General features: G+C 42.9%; 1 protein-coding gene and 1 long non-coding RNA gene across 3 annotated transcripts in view; one reads left to right on the forward strand and one right to left on the reverse strand.

Moving 5' to 3' along the window:
* LOC5566599 (matrix metalloproteinase-2) overlaps positions 1-18,740 on the forward strand; it is a 573,762-nt gene that overhangs the window by 313,561 nt on the left and 241,461 nt on the right. The gene's annotated exons all lie outside the window — the stretch shown is intronic.
* Positions 12,906-16,446, reverse strand: LOC110677754. The gene is made up of 2 exons (XR_002501169.1): positions 14,281-16,446; positions 12,906-14,214 (listed from the first exon to the last, which is right to left on the reverse strand). It is a non-coding gene; the product is annotated as an uncharacterized LOC110677754 (long non-coding RNA).

The raw sequence follows: 18,740 nt of genomic DNA on the forward strand, positions 1-18,740 counted from the left end.
CATAATGAGGCGAAAATAGTTGTAGAGCCGTTGTTTCACAACTTGGATACCGATGGCGAGCCGTAGCGCCGAGCAGCGCATGAGACGAGTTTCCCCGAGAGCACATCACCTAGCGCGCTTTTAGAATTTTCGTGAGCCTCCGTCTAGCGCAGTACACTAGGATTCCGATGAGCTGAGAGACGGTTTGGTTGAAGACTCGTCAGTACATTTATGTGCGCCTGAGAAATATGCAACTCTAGTTAGCACACGCTGGTCGGCTTCGACACCACGATTTACCCATCGAGGCGTGTCTTGTTTGACTTCCCGCAGCTTGGACTCGCGAGTATCCTACCATTGGTTATTCCAATGGCGCCGTATCAGCTGCTTGACAGCTCTTAATGCGTCATCTCCTGAAAGGGGTTTTGGATGGCCGGTTGACTTCTAGCAACATTGACTAGTCGGTCGGCTTCGCTGTTTCCGCTGATGCCTGCGTGTCCAGGGATCCAACATAATCGGACTGGCTTAGTCCTTCAACTTGCTGAATCCACGAGTGTTTGGATTTACCCGCCTCCAGTGCTTGGAGGCAACTCGCTGAGTCAGTAAGGATTACTATCTCTCTAGCCACGATCGGGATTGAGACTGCCATTTTATGGCATATGCCTCCGCGGAATACAAACTGCACTGCTCTGGTAAACTGTACGTACCAGCCAGGCCTGTAGTGTGCCAGGCGGCACCAACTGTGTTCTCGGACTTTGAACCATCGGTGTATACGAAGGTCAATTGATGTAAGCGGGTCAAAAGCAAGTGTTGCACAATCAGGCGTACTTTTTTCCCGTGCGTTGCCGGCTCAAATGCTCCTCTTCAGGTCCCAAACTATCTTTGGTTTTCGCTTGTGCCATTCGCGCTTGCTCTGGAGAGTGCTGTCCCCGAAATTCGGATGGCCGTCCGCGCTTTGGACTGTGTCGCTAGGAGATCCAATGGTAATATCTTGTACAGACATCTGATACATATACCATGGTACAAGCTGTCAATAAAATTATTCCAAGGCTATCTTGAATCGCTTGATTTATTTATTCACGATCATCAGGCTTAATTTAGCCCCAATGATCTTAATTTCTTATCAACTAATATACAACACAATGTAAAAAGAAAGCATGGACATTGAACACTATCAAAATTCGACACATTATAAGAAAAAAGAACTTGAACTTTCTAATCGCTATTTAGATAAAAACATGTAATAAGCAATTTAGGGCTCCCAGTAGTAAGATTCGCGGTGTACAAATTGTCGGAACAGCAATCCCGCAGGCCATGTTGACTCCAACACGGCTTTTTCCTTGGGCTTCCAATCGACGCCAACCTTGAAGGATATGTATTTTAAGTTTTCATAATTGCTCCAGCGTGGGACCAGCTTGACGACATCGGGAGGATCATGAATATCCAAGGAGTTTGTAACCATTTCGCGCATGGAATCGACGGATACATGTTTTGCTACTTTTGTGAAGAATATCCAAAACTTGCGACATCCACGGGACGTAGTTTCAGCGTTTGAACCCATTAGCAAATTAGAGGACTCATTTGAATTCAGCGACGATGTTCTTCCGTGGTCGAAGGTTGCTTGCGGTGTGGAAGTAGGCATCATAGCGGTGTTGATACTATTATCAGTCATTTGGGAACCACTGTTGATTGTGAGCTGAAGATCTACAAAGCTTTGTGTCAGCGTGGTCAATCCACACTGCAGCTGACTGACGGTTTGTTCCATTTTCTTTCCATGTTCTGTATCATCTCCTTCTTGCACATTCGATTTATTGCTGGATGATGGCTGTTGTTTGCGGAACGTAAGCAGACAATCGTCACACAACCAGATCGCATTTTTTAATTCCATGCAAACTCTTAGCTGGTACGGGTTCATTTGTGTGCAGCTTAGGTGGTATTCTTTGCGGCATCCATCACAAACCACACGCTCAACTAAACCGCCGCCGATAGGTAAAGAGCATTCACCACATCCATATGAACGACCCATGATAAAGTTGGTATGAGAGGACGATAACACAATAGGTGATTCGATGATAGCCACAAATTAAACACCTAATTAAGCCTCTAATAACTGTGCACAAGCCTTTGCAAATAGTGAATTCAGGAGCGGCTTGAAATTCTTCTTAGCTTATAAATTCATTACTTATTTCCAACAACTTTTTGACGGTTATTTTTGCGATATATCATCGATCGAGCAATCTACGCGACATGTACAGAATCGAAACACACACACAAAATGAATGAAGACGATTATCAGTATGGAACCAATTTCAAGATAATTGTACCATGGTACGTATACCACAAGTGTGTCATAAGTATAACGCGCCCGCCTCAAACATTACCGAGATTACCGGACTAGTCACAAACAAACCGGACCATTTTGTTGTACGCCAGATCGAGAATTTGCAAAGGTGGTGGTCCTCCTCGGTTCACTAGGCCGATCCCGTCGACAAGTTTCGAAGTGATCAGTGCTGCAGAGAAGAACGATTGCCACGGGGAAGCTTGGAACCGACCACTTGCAGTATACGTAGTCACGACTCGCACGCTAATTTTACCGCTTTGCAATGGGGCTAAAATGTAAGCGTACGATCTCAGACGGTTTTTCTTCGGGACGGCTGTTCGATCGATGGTGATCTCGTTTGTGGGCTCTCGGCGCGCATTCGAACTACAATAAAAGCAATACGACTTCGTTGCAGTTATACCGAAACCCACGCTCTTTGCCCACTTATCAACCGCGTTAACAGCGGCCTGTAGTTTTCGGTGAAAACCTTCGTCTTTCGCTCTACGTGCAACGAGGAGGATGTCGTCGACGTATAGGAGAATTTCGACTCCACCCAGACAACCAAAATGTACGCATAACGAAATCACCTGGAGGCTTTGTATGTGCAAAATTTCACTTATAAGATGTCGCGAAAAGGCTTTCTACGTACAAAAGTGGAGGCGATATGCGTGCATATATTATGTGATGAATAATAACATACAATGCGAGTGTTTAAATATTCCACCGAACTAACCTGTGATCTTATGCGACTTAACTTATGATAACAAATGTTGATTTGACAGCTGCTACGAATTGATTCGACTTACTTTGTACGAGTGTACGAGACGAAACAAAATGTGCAAATGAACTCAGAAAAAAAGTGTTTTATGCGAGGAAACTCATCAATTTGACGAGTTTATCCACGGTGTTTTGAGAGTTTGATATAATTAGTATGAATAAACGAGTTATAACGTGAACTTTCATGCGATTTCTGGTTGTCTGGGCAGCTGGTACAATTTGAAGAAATGGGCTGCTTCGCAACGAAGAACATCGCCACGGATAGCACTGAACCCTGTGGCCCCCCGTTCTCCAAATGGTGTTCGAGGGACAATCGTCTTCCAACAACCACTATGAAGAAGCTGTGCAGCAAGTTGATCATCCGACCTCGTATTCGCCACGATTTCAATGTTCGCAATATGCCGTGCCGCCAGGTACGCTTTCAACAAGTCAAGGGAAGCCATCAAGCAGTGTTCTTCGATATTTAGCAGCGATCTCTCCAGTTCGGCAAAGTATGTGGCGTGTTGACGCTTGTTATCTGGAACGATGCAGGATAGCTTGAAGCCGCTGATCTCTCGCTGTAGTTCTTCCGCTGCTTTTTCGGGATTGTCTGTAAATCCGTTCGTCTTCTTGAGTACCACCGGTCGCTATTGGTGTTTGCCGCGTAATGTATTAATTGTACTCCCCAGTTCAGTCGTCGTGCTGTTGGGTGATTTTCGCAACGAAACTTTCCCGAGATTGCTGCTTTGCTTGAATGACCGCTTTTTTCTCCATTGCTTTAGCTTCTTGGAAGCTCACCAATGCTTCGGGTTTGGTTCGGATAGCACTGCTGAAGATGTCGAAGGGATCGCATTGACAATTGCCGAAGGGACGAATTGCCGTCATCACTGCATCACCAAGGAACCGATTTCAATCCAATGCGTCTGCTGATCCGCGGTATGGACTTCTTTGCTGCTAATATTATCTTCTCCGTGAAGCTATGTACATCCCACTCGACATCTGGGCGGATTGTTTCCGCTGTGAGGTGTTTGTACAACGACCAATCAAATTGGTCGCTGTTGTGTGTGTCTGACAAGGTTCACCAGGTGAACATCCGTGCCAGGCTCTCAGAACAGATGGACACGTCGATTGCTGACCCGTTGCCTGGTCGATAAGAGGGGGTTCAGACGACGGGTTAAGGATCACCAGTTGTTCAACGTTGTTTCGGAAATGAATCGCCTAAGCGCGCTTGACTGATGAGACCCCCACGCAAGAAGGATCACCGTAAAATCACCGAGAAGAAGAACCGGATCTACCAGATGCTCAAACAGGTCTCCCAAAGCGACCTAGAACTGAGCGGAACTCGGCGGGATGTATATTTATATGTACAAAGGTTGCCTGGATCGACGCGTGAAGGCGCACAGCAACGAGATGTAAAGGGGTGTCGATTTGCACACGTTCGTACGGTATACCTTCTCGGATGGCAAGGCCTACGCCGTGCTGCCAATAGTTGAAATTCGTCGACTGTAACAGCAACGTGTAGCTTCTGCCAACGAAGTCTGGCGGAACCACAGTCTGGTTCACCATGGTCTCCTGTAAAGCTACAACGCATGGTTCGAGGTCAGAGATAAGTAGCTTAAGTTCGCTGATGTTGGCCCTAAGACCACGGGTATTCCACTGAAGGGCGAAGCAGCCGCCGAAGCGTGTGGTGGATGACGAGGTTGATGAATCGGTGCGTCTGCTATGAGAGAAAGAGGGTGTGCCGCTGTTGGAGAAAAAAGCAGTCTGTGACTTCCCTGTGAGACGTTTTGTCTCACAGTACCAGCTGCTGTGTGGCACACGTAAAAAAAAACATTATAATAATAAAAAAAAACATTCGATCAACGACCCGCTGCCCTCAGCATATTCTTGCTCCGTGTTTACCACTTCGACTATTTTGGCCTCTAATTTTTTCGCTTATTAAATTCAACACTAATTCCAATGCAATCTATGAACTTAACTTCCTCTATCGCATACTTTAGTAGTTCGTCAAAATGATCCGATACACTTCATTTCCTTTTGCCCGTCCCATACATTAAATTATTGCCTTAGGCTATTCTTCATCAAATATCTCATTAACACTTCCTCAATTTCTTCAAAGCCAACTGCTCAAATTGCTTAAATTCTTCCATCCAAAGAAAATCATTCCCAAAATAACCAATCCAATAAAGCTTCGGACACCTACCTATATTCTCACGTCGATCATCGCCTTAGAAAAGGGGCCCTTTCCAGTGATTGAAGCCAAACCAGAGCCGGAGCTAAATTGCCAGTTGATTGACCGCATTCTGCGAATCCAGAAGAAATAGCTCCTTGCAGAAAGTCGTTGGTCCGATACACGGCTTGGTTCTCGTATAGCTCGACAGGATTCTGAGCATCATTCGGCTGCAGCAGCCAATGACTGAGACTGAAACGTGTGTGTTCCCTCATAAAAGGATTATCATGGGGGAAAATTCGCCTCGTTTTTGGTTCGTTGCTAAAAAGGTCCGGGGTGTCCTAATCGACGAAAAGGGTTCAATTAGATTGGGGGGCATCCAGACGCATTTGGGAACGCACATTTCGCCCATCCTTCGAAGTAGACGGACATTTAGCTATAATGCCCCATGTGAATGCAAACACGTGGGCTTAGTGCCGAAATTTCGTTGAAATAATTTCCACTCTGAGCTGGGAAAAAAGGTCTTCAATCGGAACACCGTCGTCGCCAAAGTCCTATGTTCATGGTGTGGTCAAATGGGTGATATTTACTATTTACGATCGGATAGACACCTTCATAATCGGTAAATGGATATCCGCCTAATTTGAATTCAATCTCCATTCGAAAGTGTATCTGGGAGCGTGTGGGATAGAGTGTCTCAGAAGACAGAAATGTTCTAAAAGTCGGCGTATTTTTAACAAGGCCACTAGAAGTGATCTTTGTCAAGAGAATGTTTGTTTGTTTTGTTAGTAGAACCTATGAAAAATCGTTTTTTTTATTTTTGATAAATAACCTTTAAATAAATGTACAACTCCTATCAGATTGCACTATTTTCAATAAACATTTTCGTGAAAAATATCAGAGGGGACTGTTTAGAAAATAAATTTGTTCTACAAAAATGCTAAAAATGAGCACATCTTTCATTCTACGGTTAAGCACTTCGACTTTTCAAACATTTATTTTTCTGGGACACCCTCGCATAGGTGTAGGGTCACACACTGCTTCTCCCTTCGCCGGTCGGAGTCGTTCGGATATGGAAAAATAATATTCTTCGGTCGATGAACCAAAGTGCTCTGTGGGATGAGCAAATTACCTAATAGGGGGAACAATGGATTGTCGTTTTCCCTGCTCGACACCCTGCTCACTCCCTGCCGTCCATGGAAACCGATAAAACCAGTGAGGCAAGGGATGGTTTTATGGGGTAATGAAATTTGCAACCTAAGCATTATTGGCGAGCTTTGCCGGCTGCTTGATGATCGGACCTGTGGGTACGAAATTAAAGGATTTTCCTGCGTAATCTGCACACCTGGTTGGATAATTAAGACAGCTCGCAGCGTTCGGTTTTGGGATAATTAAATTCGAAACTTCGGCTAACCGGCATCAGACGGTTGACGGTTTGCTTTAACCCTTTAAGGACGGATAGGTCATATTGATGCAGCTTCTGTATTTGACAGTAAGGAATCAAGGACGATAAAATGGTACAAACATTATTTGGTAGAGTTGTGCCTAGGTAGAGCAGCCTATGCAGCAAAAATATTAACAAATAATTTTTACTATACCTTGAGCGTTCAGATATCCAGCACTTTTTTTTTAAAATTTCGTTGAAATAATTTCCACTCTGAGGCGGGAAAAAAGGTCTTCAGTTGGAACACCGTCGTTCAAAGTCCTACTACGTTCATGGTGTGGTCAAATGGGTGATATTTTCTATTTACGATCGGATAGACACCTTCATAATCGGTAAATGGATATCCGCCTAATTTGAATTCAATCTCCATTCGAAAGTATGTCTGCGAGCGTGTGGGATAGGGTGTCTCAGAAGAAAGAAATGTACAAAAAATGTTGGTGCTCTACCTCTAGATCATGGGTTCAATCCCAGGCCCGTCCCTTTCCTCGTACTTTGCAGTTGTATCTTTCACTTGCTTCTATCCACCACTCTTAATATATCACAGTTGGTGTATCTATCGCAGTTCATAGCATTTGCTAGAACCCGAGACGGACAGAAATAAACCGTTTCCCTACGCTTCCATTCGTTCATCATTATAGCATGCCTTCCTTTACGCCTGAAACATAGGCAGTCTGCTAACCAAACCAGAAAGCCTCTCTGCCACAAAAAATACCCCACCCTTTCACCCTTCCCGCATGAACTGGCGTTGATGCAGTGGTATATACGGTCAACCGTGGAGCCAGTTGAATGCATCATCAATTCCTTCTCCTTCCTCTCATTGGTCTACATTCTGACGTGGCAGGCACCACCATTGTTGCCTAAAAATAGAAGATCACCAGCACTTACACACTGAGGGTGCCTGTTTATCCCAAGCAGTCATCTGGTTGGTTCCTTGTGTAAGTGCAGTTGACCTGGCGATACTGGAGTAGCAACCACGGGCGGACAATCAAGCTCAAGCTCAAAAGCAAAATAATCTGGAATGATTTTATACATTTTGACTGTCTTTACTCAAATCATGTTCTTTCGTCATAAATTATTCTAGTTTCATCCATGACTCCTAGACTTATGTCGCATGATCTATTAGATGTATTAAGACATCCAACGTTTACTTTTTAACAATACAAAATCATGCTCTGTGAGTACGGCCAATTCATGATATACATAATTTACGTTTCATGATCTCCAAATCAATTTGAAGCTTTAATCAATTGGTAATTAGGTAAACTAACCAGGACGTCAACGATGTCCTCAATGCCGATAATTATACAATTAGAGATAAGAAGAAGATTTAAAAGACTTCAGATAGAACATGGTTTTCCGACGAAACTGATTACACTGATGCATGCAGTGCATGATATTAAAAATATTTTTAAAAATTTAGTTAAACTCAATGCGATAGCTCAACATTTAACAATATGTACAAAAGGTCAAAATTAGTTCATTGACATGACACAAAACACATTCGTCATCAATATAGCCGTGATTGTGCTAAGTCAAAGTTTAGTTTAGTTAACTAAGTCGATTTTTAGTTTGATATCTCAATATATTTAACAAATGAGCAAAAAATACAAACGAATTTTTGTATTCTTGTGCAATTTTTGTTGAATAACTTGGCCAACCAATTTTTCAGTGAAATGAACAGTTTGAAAACAATTAAATGAGCTTGAAATTCATGAAAAAATATTTAAAATAGGTTGAGCATTCATGAAGTTATGGTCACACAAAGATACAAATTTTAGTGAAATAAAGAAAAATTTGGAGTAAACTACTTTTAACTAAAACTAGTTTTGATTATAGACAAATTTGGTGTTCCACAAAGTGTTCATAACTTCAATTTTGAAGACAGCGGTGCTATAATTTCAAAATTGGTTGAAAACTAACAAAGTTATGTTTACTTTACTAAAAGTTATTTTTTATAACTTGTAAACTCGCCTTCAATACGTTCGCGCCACCTTTATAATTTTAGCTCAAACTTTGAGGTTTCTCTTCTTTTGTGATTTGAATTCATAAAAGCACACGATTTTTTGGTTTTGAGAACTTTTGAAAAATAAGCCGCACCCTACTGTGCAAGTGTGACGTCGAGACAACCAATAATGCAGCCCACAGATGGCTCAGACTGTTTGACCAACATTGACTCTGCCCCCAGAGCGGTGCTCATGTTGGTGCTATGTTTGACCGTTTGACTAGCCAATTTCACAGTTTGTGAAATCGATTTGACGGTTGGTGAATCGGTCGTCCAAAATCGAACGAATTTGATTCAACTCAAATCACCGGTGAGCGGAGCCAAATGTTTGACAAACTGATGGTACTGTCTGTAGGGATGTTGCACGAACATCGACGTCAGCATGTCAAATTGAAGCTTCGGCGTCCCATGAACTGCCGATGCAGATGCAAGTCAAAATGAGTGAATTTAATCAGCGTCGACGACATAGTGATCTAGCATATGTGCGCTCTTGAGTTGTTTCTATATATTCCACTAGCGTTTTCCCACAATCTTTAACCTGATTTCATGAAAAGTTCAATACGGAATTCCTAAATGGATTGTACCAGGAATTCATACAAGGAATCCATCAGGGATTTCACCAGGAATTCATCCAATTGATGGGATTCTTTTCAAAGTTCTGCTAGAGATTCCATCAGGAGAGTTCCCATCAAAAGTTATTGTAAGGATTACACCAGGAATTTCTTCAGAGATTCCACCACGAATTCCATAAAAAAATCCCCCGAAAATTACACCTATGAGTACATGATCAAAGATTCAATCATGAGTTCCACGAAAGATTACATCAGGAGTTTCTTCAGGGTTACCATTAGGAGTTTCTTTTCTAGGAATTCCATCGAAAGTTCCTTTGAATATTATATCGGAAGTTCTCCTTGTAGGTTGTGTTGGAATTTCCTCTAGGGATTCCATCGGAAGTACCTCTAAAAATTCTATCCTGGAACTCTTCTGGAATTCCTCCAGGAATTTCATCAGGAGTTCCTATAGAATTTCCATCAGGAGTTCCATAAAAATATCTTTGGGAATACCTCCAAGGATTCCATCAAGAGTTCCTTGAGGGATTCTATCAGGAGTACCTTAAGGGCTTCCATCAGAGTTCTTCTGAGGATATCATCAGGAGTTCCTCCAGGCATTCAATCCAAAGTTCCTTCAAATATTCTATCAGGAGTTCCTGCAGATGTTCAACCAGGTGTTCCTCCAGAGATTATATCAGGAGTTCCTCGAAGAATTCCACCAGGATTTCTTCTTGGCATATCGTAAGTAATTCCTCTAGAGATTCTATCAGGAGTTCCTCGAGGTAGACGGGGTTGGTGGTCTGATGGCTACCGCTTCTGCTTCATATGCAGAAGGTCATGGGTTCAATCCCAGGCCCGTCCCTTTCCTCGTACTTTGTAGTTGTATATCTCTCACTTGCTTCTATCTTCCATTCTAAATATATCACACTCAAACTATTCGTTCATAGCAAACGCTAGAACCAGAGACGGACAAGAAACCGTTTCCCTAACGCTTCCTTACTTCCACGCGCACGCCTTTTTTACGCCTGATACATAGGCAGTCTGCTAACCACAAAAGCAAACCTCTCTGCCATGCCTTTCCCCCAATCCATACACTCCCGCATGAACTGACGTGGATGCAGTGGAATATACGGTCTACGTGGGAGTCAGTTCAATGCATCATCAATTCCTCCCCCTTCCCCTCATTGGTCTGCATTCTGACGTGGCAGGTGCCATTGTTGCCTAAAAATAGAAGATCACCAGCACTTATACACTGAGGATGCCTGTTAGTCCCAAGCAGTCATTCGGTTGGTTCCTTGTGTAAGTGCAGCTGATCTGGCGATACTGGAGTGCATCCACGGGCGGCCAATCAAGCTCAAGCAAGCTCAAGCTCTAGAGATTCTATCAGGAGTTCCTCGAGGCATCTTATCAGGAATTCATCCAGGAATTTCCGAAGCTGAAATGTTTTGTATCGGAAAGTCGTGTTGATTGTTATGATCAGTAGCGCATCAATATGGGACCACACACTTTGTGAGCAAGGCAACCAAGGACGACAAGGTCATGTGCAAAGGAAGATCCACTCTGAGTCAGCAATTCGACAGGACAGCAAGAGAACGACGAAGAAGGAAACCATTTCCAAGAAGGTCCACTTCCGAATTCTACGGGCATCCAGGTCGACAGGCGATTTAGCCTATTTTGTAAGGTTAGTAGGAACGGTATATGTCGGCCGAAGCCGGACCTATTCCCATACTATAACGTTTGTTTCTCTTGCCGAAAACAACACTTCAACTTATGCTGTGGAAATAACGATGCCGCTTTGGAGAGGGTCGTAAACCCATCTACATTCCGTAGTTACACTGTCGTGGAATTGCCCAATAGGATGGAGAAACTACAATTGGAATCTGGACACAAGGGGTGTCCCACTCCTTCGGAAAGGGCGTCTATTTAATCCCAATCAACAATACTTTGGACATCAGGGGTGTCCGATTCTTACGGAAAAACGCACAGGGCTTCATTTTAATTAACTGGACTCCAGACACCAGGGGTGTCCAACTCTCTAAAATGGATGCACTGGGCTTCTACTTAATCCGAACCAACCGGATTTGAGGTCCCACAGGGCGTCCCGTCTACCCTCATGGAGGAATGTACAGAGTGTTCCACACTGACGTTGGACATCAGGGATGTCAAACTGTCAAGGAAGGATGCAAAGGGCGTCCTATATCATCTTTCCCAAATGAATTGTGGCCACCAAGGCTTAGAAGTACAGGGCGTCTGTTTTAGCCGATTCTACCGGATTCTGGGTATCAGAATATTCTCACGAAAGGACGCAAGTGAACCGAATGGATTCTGGAAACCATGGCGTGTCCACTTGTTCAACGGATAAGCACACAGGGTGTTTGTTCCACTCATCTCAATGGATTTTGAGCACCATACTCACGGAACTACGCATAAGACGTTTATTCCATTCATCCTCTATGGACTCCGGGCATCAAGGGGTGTCAGTGTTCATTTCTTCTAAACCGACGGAATATGGCCACCAGGGGTGCTCAACTATGCTAAAGGACGCACAGGGTATCCATTTAATTCAAACCAAAGGCTTCCGGGCACCAGGGGTGTCCACACAACGTGAACGGCGACGCACAGGGCATCCAGTTTGCCAACTTCAAGGATTACGGGCTCCAGGAAGTGCCCAACCTACGTCTATGCTAGGATGCATAGGGCGTTCGATACATCCATTCCCAAGGTACCATGGGTGTGCAAACTATCCCCACGGGTGGACGCATAGGGCGTCTGTTCAACCCATTCCAAGGAATTTCGGGCACTAGGGGTGTCTAATTTGCCCCCACGGATGGCCATACAGGGTGTTTATTTCAACCATCGCAAATGGAATGCGGGTACCTGGATATGTCCAGCTTATTTACATGACGAGCACCCATTCACCTGCATCAAGAGGAATTCGAGAATGAGGAAAGACAAGGCCATATCTACGACACCAGAGGTTTCACAGAGCGCCTATGGCGTTCAATCTGAGAATAATTTTGAAGGAATGATATGCAAACGTTACTCGACGATTTCAGTCTCCTTTTGTTTTTCGATGGTGGGTGAGAACACATATCAAATTATTCAGCATAGTTGACAATTAAAATAGATTGTTTAGGATAATGATAAAATATTTCTCGACGACAAAATTCAGAAATTTAAAAATTTCAGGGTGGGTGAGGATGTTGGATTGTAGCATACCTTACTCCAATCAGAATTATTTCGACCGGCAGTGTAGACACTCAAATTAGTACAGTAAGAAAATTTCGTAAAACTTCGTCTTTCATTATCCACGAAGGTATCTAGGCTACAAATAATAAGGAAGATCGAAGTCAGTAGATCTAGGACCATTATGTGTAGTACGCGTTTTTTAAATGTTAACTGTCGTTAAAAGTCCTGTAAATATATGTGGAAATTAGGTGTAAAATAGATGTTGCTTTTAACTCCAAAAAAAAAAAAAAAAAAAAAAAAAAAAAAATATGTTGGGGAAGAGTAATTGGGCTTATGTGGTTCCTTGCGTGGACTGTAATGAGGATTTCTATCCCCCAACACGAATGGATGAAGGTTCTGATAAACCAAGTGGGTTGAACCTATAGGGTGATGCAAATCCGTTCTTCCTCCAAGAATCCGACCATAACTATCTGCATTACGATTATACGACGACTAACTACACGACCGTACTTAAACACATTTATTAATCAAACACGATACATATATTTACAATGGACATATTCAACACGTTAAAATATCTACAACCTGGTGGAGCAGAGACTAAACTCCTACTGACTATTTCTATCTAATCCTAATGTGCTATTTACAATTGCATAAAAACGAGAAGCATTGATCTTCGCTCTCTTTACCCGATTGCTGAAGAGATGTGTGGTGTATGCTACATTGATGTGTGGATATAACCAGGGTGAAATATTTCCTTCCGATCCTTCAGTGGTGTAGTTCTGGGTGGGTAGTGCTACTCCCAAACATCCTCACCCACCCAGAAATTGTTTCAATTTCTGAATTCATACCTTAAACGCCCTCACCCACCGTGGAATACTGGATACCAAGCTGCTATGCTTCTAAAACTAACGTACCTCCATTGGAAGCCTGCCTTCAAATAACGGTGTTAATTTGATTTCGAAACCGTTCCAAAGTTGGATAAACCATTCGAGCAATTGTTCTGTATTAGTCTGATAAGCCTTGATTGACAATTTTTGAATACCATGTAGCATATCAATCCGGACGTCATGGTAACCCTGCTACCTACTTTCGAAGTTTTGAATCCGTTTTGGACGCATTGAAAGCTTACAGCCCAGTGCTGCAAAATGATCCGGTCCTATATACGATTGCTTAATCCATTACTCGTGGAACTAATTGCACGCCTTCCAATGGTGATCAACCTTTCCGTTCAAATCAGCCACTACTGAGTCTGTTTACATTCGCTCGATCAAATAAGTTAATGAATTGTTTGTGCTGAGTTACAGAGCTACACATCTACCTATCTTTCTCTCGGTTAAAGCTACCTCAGCTACCTATACTATTGTACCACCTAGTGTTTACCATTTCTACGCTGGAGATGATCAATTTATCTGCGCTCCTAACCCGACTGCGTCTCTGTGATCCGAACAAAGCCTACCGAATTGTTTCACACATGCTGGTATATATCTGATGTACGTATCAGTATTGATTGTACTGATGCACAGTCGCTAGAGATGAGATTTGAGCTACGAAACAATCCACCGTTCGGTATTGGATGTGGAGTCGCGTGTGGCAGCAATGTTGTACCTGTTACTGCTCGCTGTTTTTAGGCTTTCCCCCGTTTTCCACAGACGGTAGCAGTGCCGATTGCCTCCGTCGAACTCCGTCGCATATACTGACAAGTGAGAGATGGTGTGTAGTATACCAAAAGAGAGTCCAGCTTCGGCAGACATATACTGCCATATCACTAACCTGACCAAATATGTATTTCATCTCCGCCGAAACCTGATTTGAAGATGTTTTGTTGTTCATAGCGCATCGGTGTCAGCCTGACTTGCACCGCTCATTTACCCTTGCCGTTGGTGTTGGTGCTTGGATAGAATTGCTGTTGTGTCATACCGCTGTCCACAATAAACGCACACCCCGTGTTTGTTCGTCGTGCCCGATATTCGTTGTTGTAACTTGGCCGTTCCAGTCGTATTAAATCCTATTCGAACACCCAGTGTGCTCGTATTCCATTATTGGGAGGTGACATTCGACATCTCGTTGTCGTAACCACGTAGCGAGTACCCTGTGCACTCCTAGCCCTTTAAAGTTGAGTGTAGACACCCAGTGTGTCAAAACCGTGACACGAGTACCCGTGTACTCGTAATCCTGTGAACCGTTTGTTTGGTGGTGTATTGGTTGATCACCCTTTGTGACCGTTAACCTTGGAAGTTGTGGTTGGACACCCTATGTGCCCAAGGACCGTTGAACAAGCACCCTTTGTACTCATAATCCATAGTCGTGGGATACAGACACTCCGTGTGCCCTTGTAATCCTGGGAAGTGTGTTCGAACACCCTGTGTGTCCGAAGGTTTTGTAACGAGCACCCTTTGCACTCGTGATTGTGGTAATGGGAACCAGATACGCCGCGTGTTGGAACGAGCACCCCTTGTACTCGTAATCCTTGGAATGTTGAGTTGGAAATCACATTTGCCCGAAAACCGTGGAAAACCGTGCAATGTGTCGATGTTTGTAGATGAAACCTTGGATATCCAGTCCTAGCAGTCGTCGTGAGCATGTGACGAAATTCATCCGAAGTGAAATGAAGCGAACTGATTGTTTTTGTTGGCAAAGCCTCCGAGGTGATCGATTCCGTGGTGAGTGTTGAGTTTGAAGAAGAAGAAGTGCGTATGTAGTACTCTGCTAGATAGTCCTAGCTTCACTAGACATATACGATGTAAATCTGCTTACCTTTGGGAAAGGCGCATTCGCCGGTAATGTTGCCTGATATTCCGATTGCTCGATGTGTATGTTATCATCCCGAGATGTTGTTGACTTTAGAGTACCGAGATGTGAATACTGCCAGTGATGAATTACAGATGAAGTTTGTTGAAACTGCTGAAGTGGAGTGTATCACACCGACTCGGTGTTTGTGATCGTGACGATGTGCTCGTTCATTGAAACTCAATTCGTAGTATGGTCGATGTGGATGTGAATTGGTGAATGTTTCCATGAGCGTTGCAACCATACAATGCTCCCAATATGATGACCAAATCCATAAGTGAAGTTTGCAGAACCGATAGTTTCCTAGTGGTGTATCCAACTCGGGGTGTTGTGCCAGATTGTGCAATGCGTAGAGACAACGGAAGAGTTAGTGCCAATGAAATTCTACTTCGGCAAGACATATACTGAACATGTGCATATTTACCTGGATAAACAGTATGCGATGCCGGTTCAGTATTCCTATCCCGAGGTAATTATGATACCAAAATGACATCTAATTTGGATCTGTGGTTCGGATTGACCATCATTCAGAGGAAGATGGCTGCCCATTGTGCTATCCTTTTAGCGTTCCAGAAGATTCAGCGTATAACTTCGATGTGCCATTGCAAATTTCGACATAATTGCATTGTTAATGGAAACAAAGACCTGGCGAAAGCTTCACTTTGTTGAACAGTATCCTTCCATTGCTGTTTCCGTAGGTTCCGATTGGATTGTCCAAACCTGGTTCTCCATCCGGCTCGAAGGACCATATGTTGGGGAAGAGTAATTGGGCTTATGTGGTTCCTTGCGTGGACTGTAATGAGGATTTCTATCCCCCAACACGAATGGATGAAGGTTCTGATAAACCAAGTGGGTTGAACCTATAGGGTGATGCAAATCCGTTCTTCCTCCAAGAATCCGACCATAACTATCTGCATTACGATTATACGACGACTAACTACACGACCGTACTTAAACACATTTATTAATCAAACACGATACATATATTTACAATGGACATATTCAACACGTTAAAATATCTACAACCTGGTGGAGCAGAGACTAAACTCCTACTGACTATTTCTATCTAATCCTAATGTGCTATTTACAATTGCATAAAAACGAGAAGCATTGATCTTCGCTCTCTTTACCCGATTGCTGAAGAGATGTGTGGTGTATGCTACATTGATGTGTGGATATAACCAGGGTGAAATATTTCCTTCCGATCCTTCAGTGGTGTAGTTCTGGGTGGGTAGTGCTACTCCCAAACAAGGGGTTTATATAGAAAATCCATCAGGAGCTCTTAAAGGGATTTGATGAGGAGTTTCTCCAATTATTCCAACTGCAGTTCTTTCAATAATATCTTTTGAAGTTCCTCCAAATTGCTCTGTGCTATACACGCATTCACCCAAAACATCTTTCTCTCATCTATCAGCATAAACAATAAAACGCACATAACATTTTCCAGAACAGAATAGGTCAGGTCAGCATAGGCGCAAACGATGGCCTCGGTGCAGCGCGCATAAGCACTTTGCACCGACGCTCTCGAGTGCACATGTTTTGCTGACTACACTTTACTCGTTGGTGGTCGTTCGTTGAACGACGCGCTTGGCTCAAGTTTCAACCCAAAAATGCTATTGCCGAAATATTGTCACCGCCACCCCAGGGGTCTATGTTTGTATTTTTGTATGAAACGATTGATCTGTTACCAAATAAAAGGAACGCAAGTTCCAAGACACGGGACACTCTTGTTCTGACCAGGAGACTATGTGTTTCAATGCATTCCGATGCATACCGAAACTTCCCTTAGCACTCTGTACCACAGATACTGCTAACCACTTGGGATAGTTAATGGGCCAGCTAACAAATGGTTTTGATATCCTCCATAGTCTTCGGTCGGACTATGTGAGCTCCAATGATTCCATCAGAAGTTCCTACAAGAACATCTCTAGGCATTCCTCCAAGGTTTTCATCAAGAGTTCCTTTAAGAAATCTATCAGAGTTCTTCAGAGGATATCATCAGGAGTTCCTTCAGGGTTTCCATCAGAAGTTATATCAGAAGTTCATCGAGGAATTCTATCAGGGTTTCTTCTAGGCATATCTTAAGAAATTCCATCACCAATACATCCTAGGATTTCATCACGAGTTCCTTAAAGAATATCTTAAGGATTTTTTCCAAGGTTTCCATCAAAAGTTCCTATAGAAATTTTAACAAGAGTACCTTGAGGGTTTACATTAGAGTTCTAGCGATTTCATCAGGAGCTGCTCCAGGAATTCCAGCAAGAGTTCGTTCAGAGATTTAACCCTCCAGAGATTTTATCAGGAGTTCCTCCGGAGATTACATCAGGAGTTCCTCGTGGAATTTCATCAGGATTATGTCTAGGGATATCATAAAGAGTTGCACTAAGGATTCTATCAGGAGTTCTATCAGGAGTTCTATCAGGAATCTTATCAGGAATTCCTCCACGTATTTCATGAGAAGTTTCTCTAGAGATTCCATCAGAAGTTTCTTAGGAGATTTCACCTGGAAATCCACCAGAGCTTATATCAGGAATTCCTCAAGGAAATGCATCAGTAATTTTGTCAGGGATATCTTAAGGAATCTTATCATTGATTTCTTCAGAAATTTCAACAGGATTTTCTATAGAGATTCCTTCAGTAGTTTCTCTAGAGATTAGATCAGAAGCTTTTTCAGAAGTTCCACCTTGAACACCCTCAGGAATTACATCAGAAGTTCTTTAAGGCGAAGTAGGCCGTCATTGAAATTTGTACGCGTCGTTGATGATTGTTGCTAATTCATCTCACGATTTCAAATCAAAGAAAATCAGTTGGTTTTGCACTGACACAGTTGAAAAAGTATCAGCATACTTTATGCATGTAAGCGCGTACAGTGATACTTTTTCAAGTCATTATAAACTATCACGACTGAGTTTTATCACTTTGAAATGCAAGCTGAAAAGTCATCATTGTTGCCAAAACGAATGACGGGCTACTTAGCCTTAAGGAATTTTTCAGGAGGTCCTCTAGGGATTCCATTAGGTATACTTGTAGGGATTTTAACAGGAGTTGCTCCGGGGTTATATCAGGAGTTCCTCAAGGAATTCCATCAGGATTTCTTCTTCGATATTTTAAGGAGTTCCGTCAGGCATATTATCAGGAAACTCCCAGGGATTTCATCAGGAGTTCCAATATAGCTCCCTCAGATTCCATTAGCAGTTCCTCCAGAAATTACATCAGAAGTTCTTCTAGGAATTACTGAAGGAGATCCTCTAAGGATTCCATTAAGAGTCCTTCTAGGGATTCTATCAGAAGTTGCTCCGGAGTTTTCATTAAAAGTTCCTTCAGAGTTTCTAACTCTAATTCCTACAGAAACTCTATCAAGAGTTTCTCTAGGGATTCCATCAGAAATTCCTCCAGGGATTACATCAGAAGTTCTTCCAAGGACTCCATTAGAAGTTTCTTCTAGGGATTTCATCAGGAGTCTTTCAATAGATTTCATTAGGAGTTTCTGCAGGGATTCCATCAGAAATTGTTCCATGCATTTCTTTTGAAATACTTCTGGG

Source organism: Aedes aegypti, chromosome 3 (genome assembly GCF_002204515.2).
Source record: "Aedes aegypti strain LVP_AGWG chromosome 3, AaegL5.0 Primary Assembly, whole genome shotgun sequence".
In the NCBI taxonomy this organism is placed as follows: domain Eukaryota; kingdom Metazoa; phylum Arthropoda; class Insecta; order Diptera; family Culicidae; genus Aedes; species Aedes aegypti.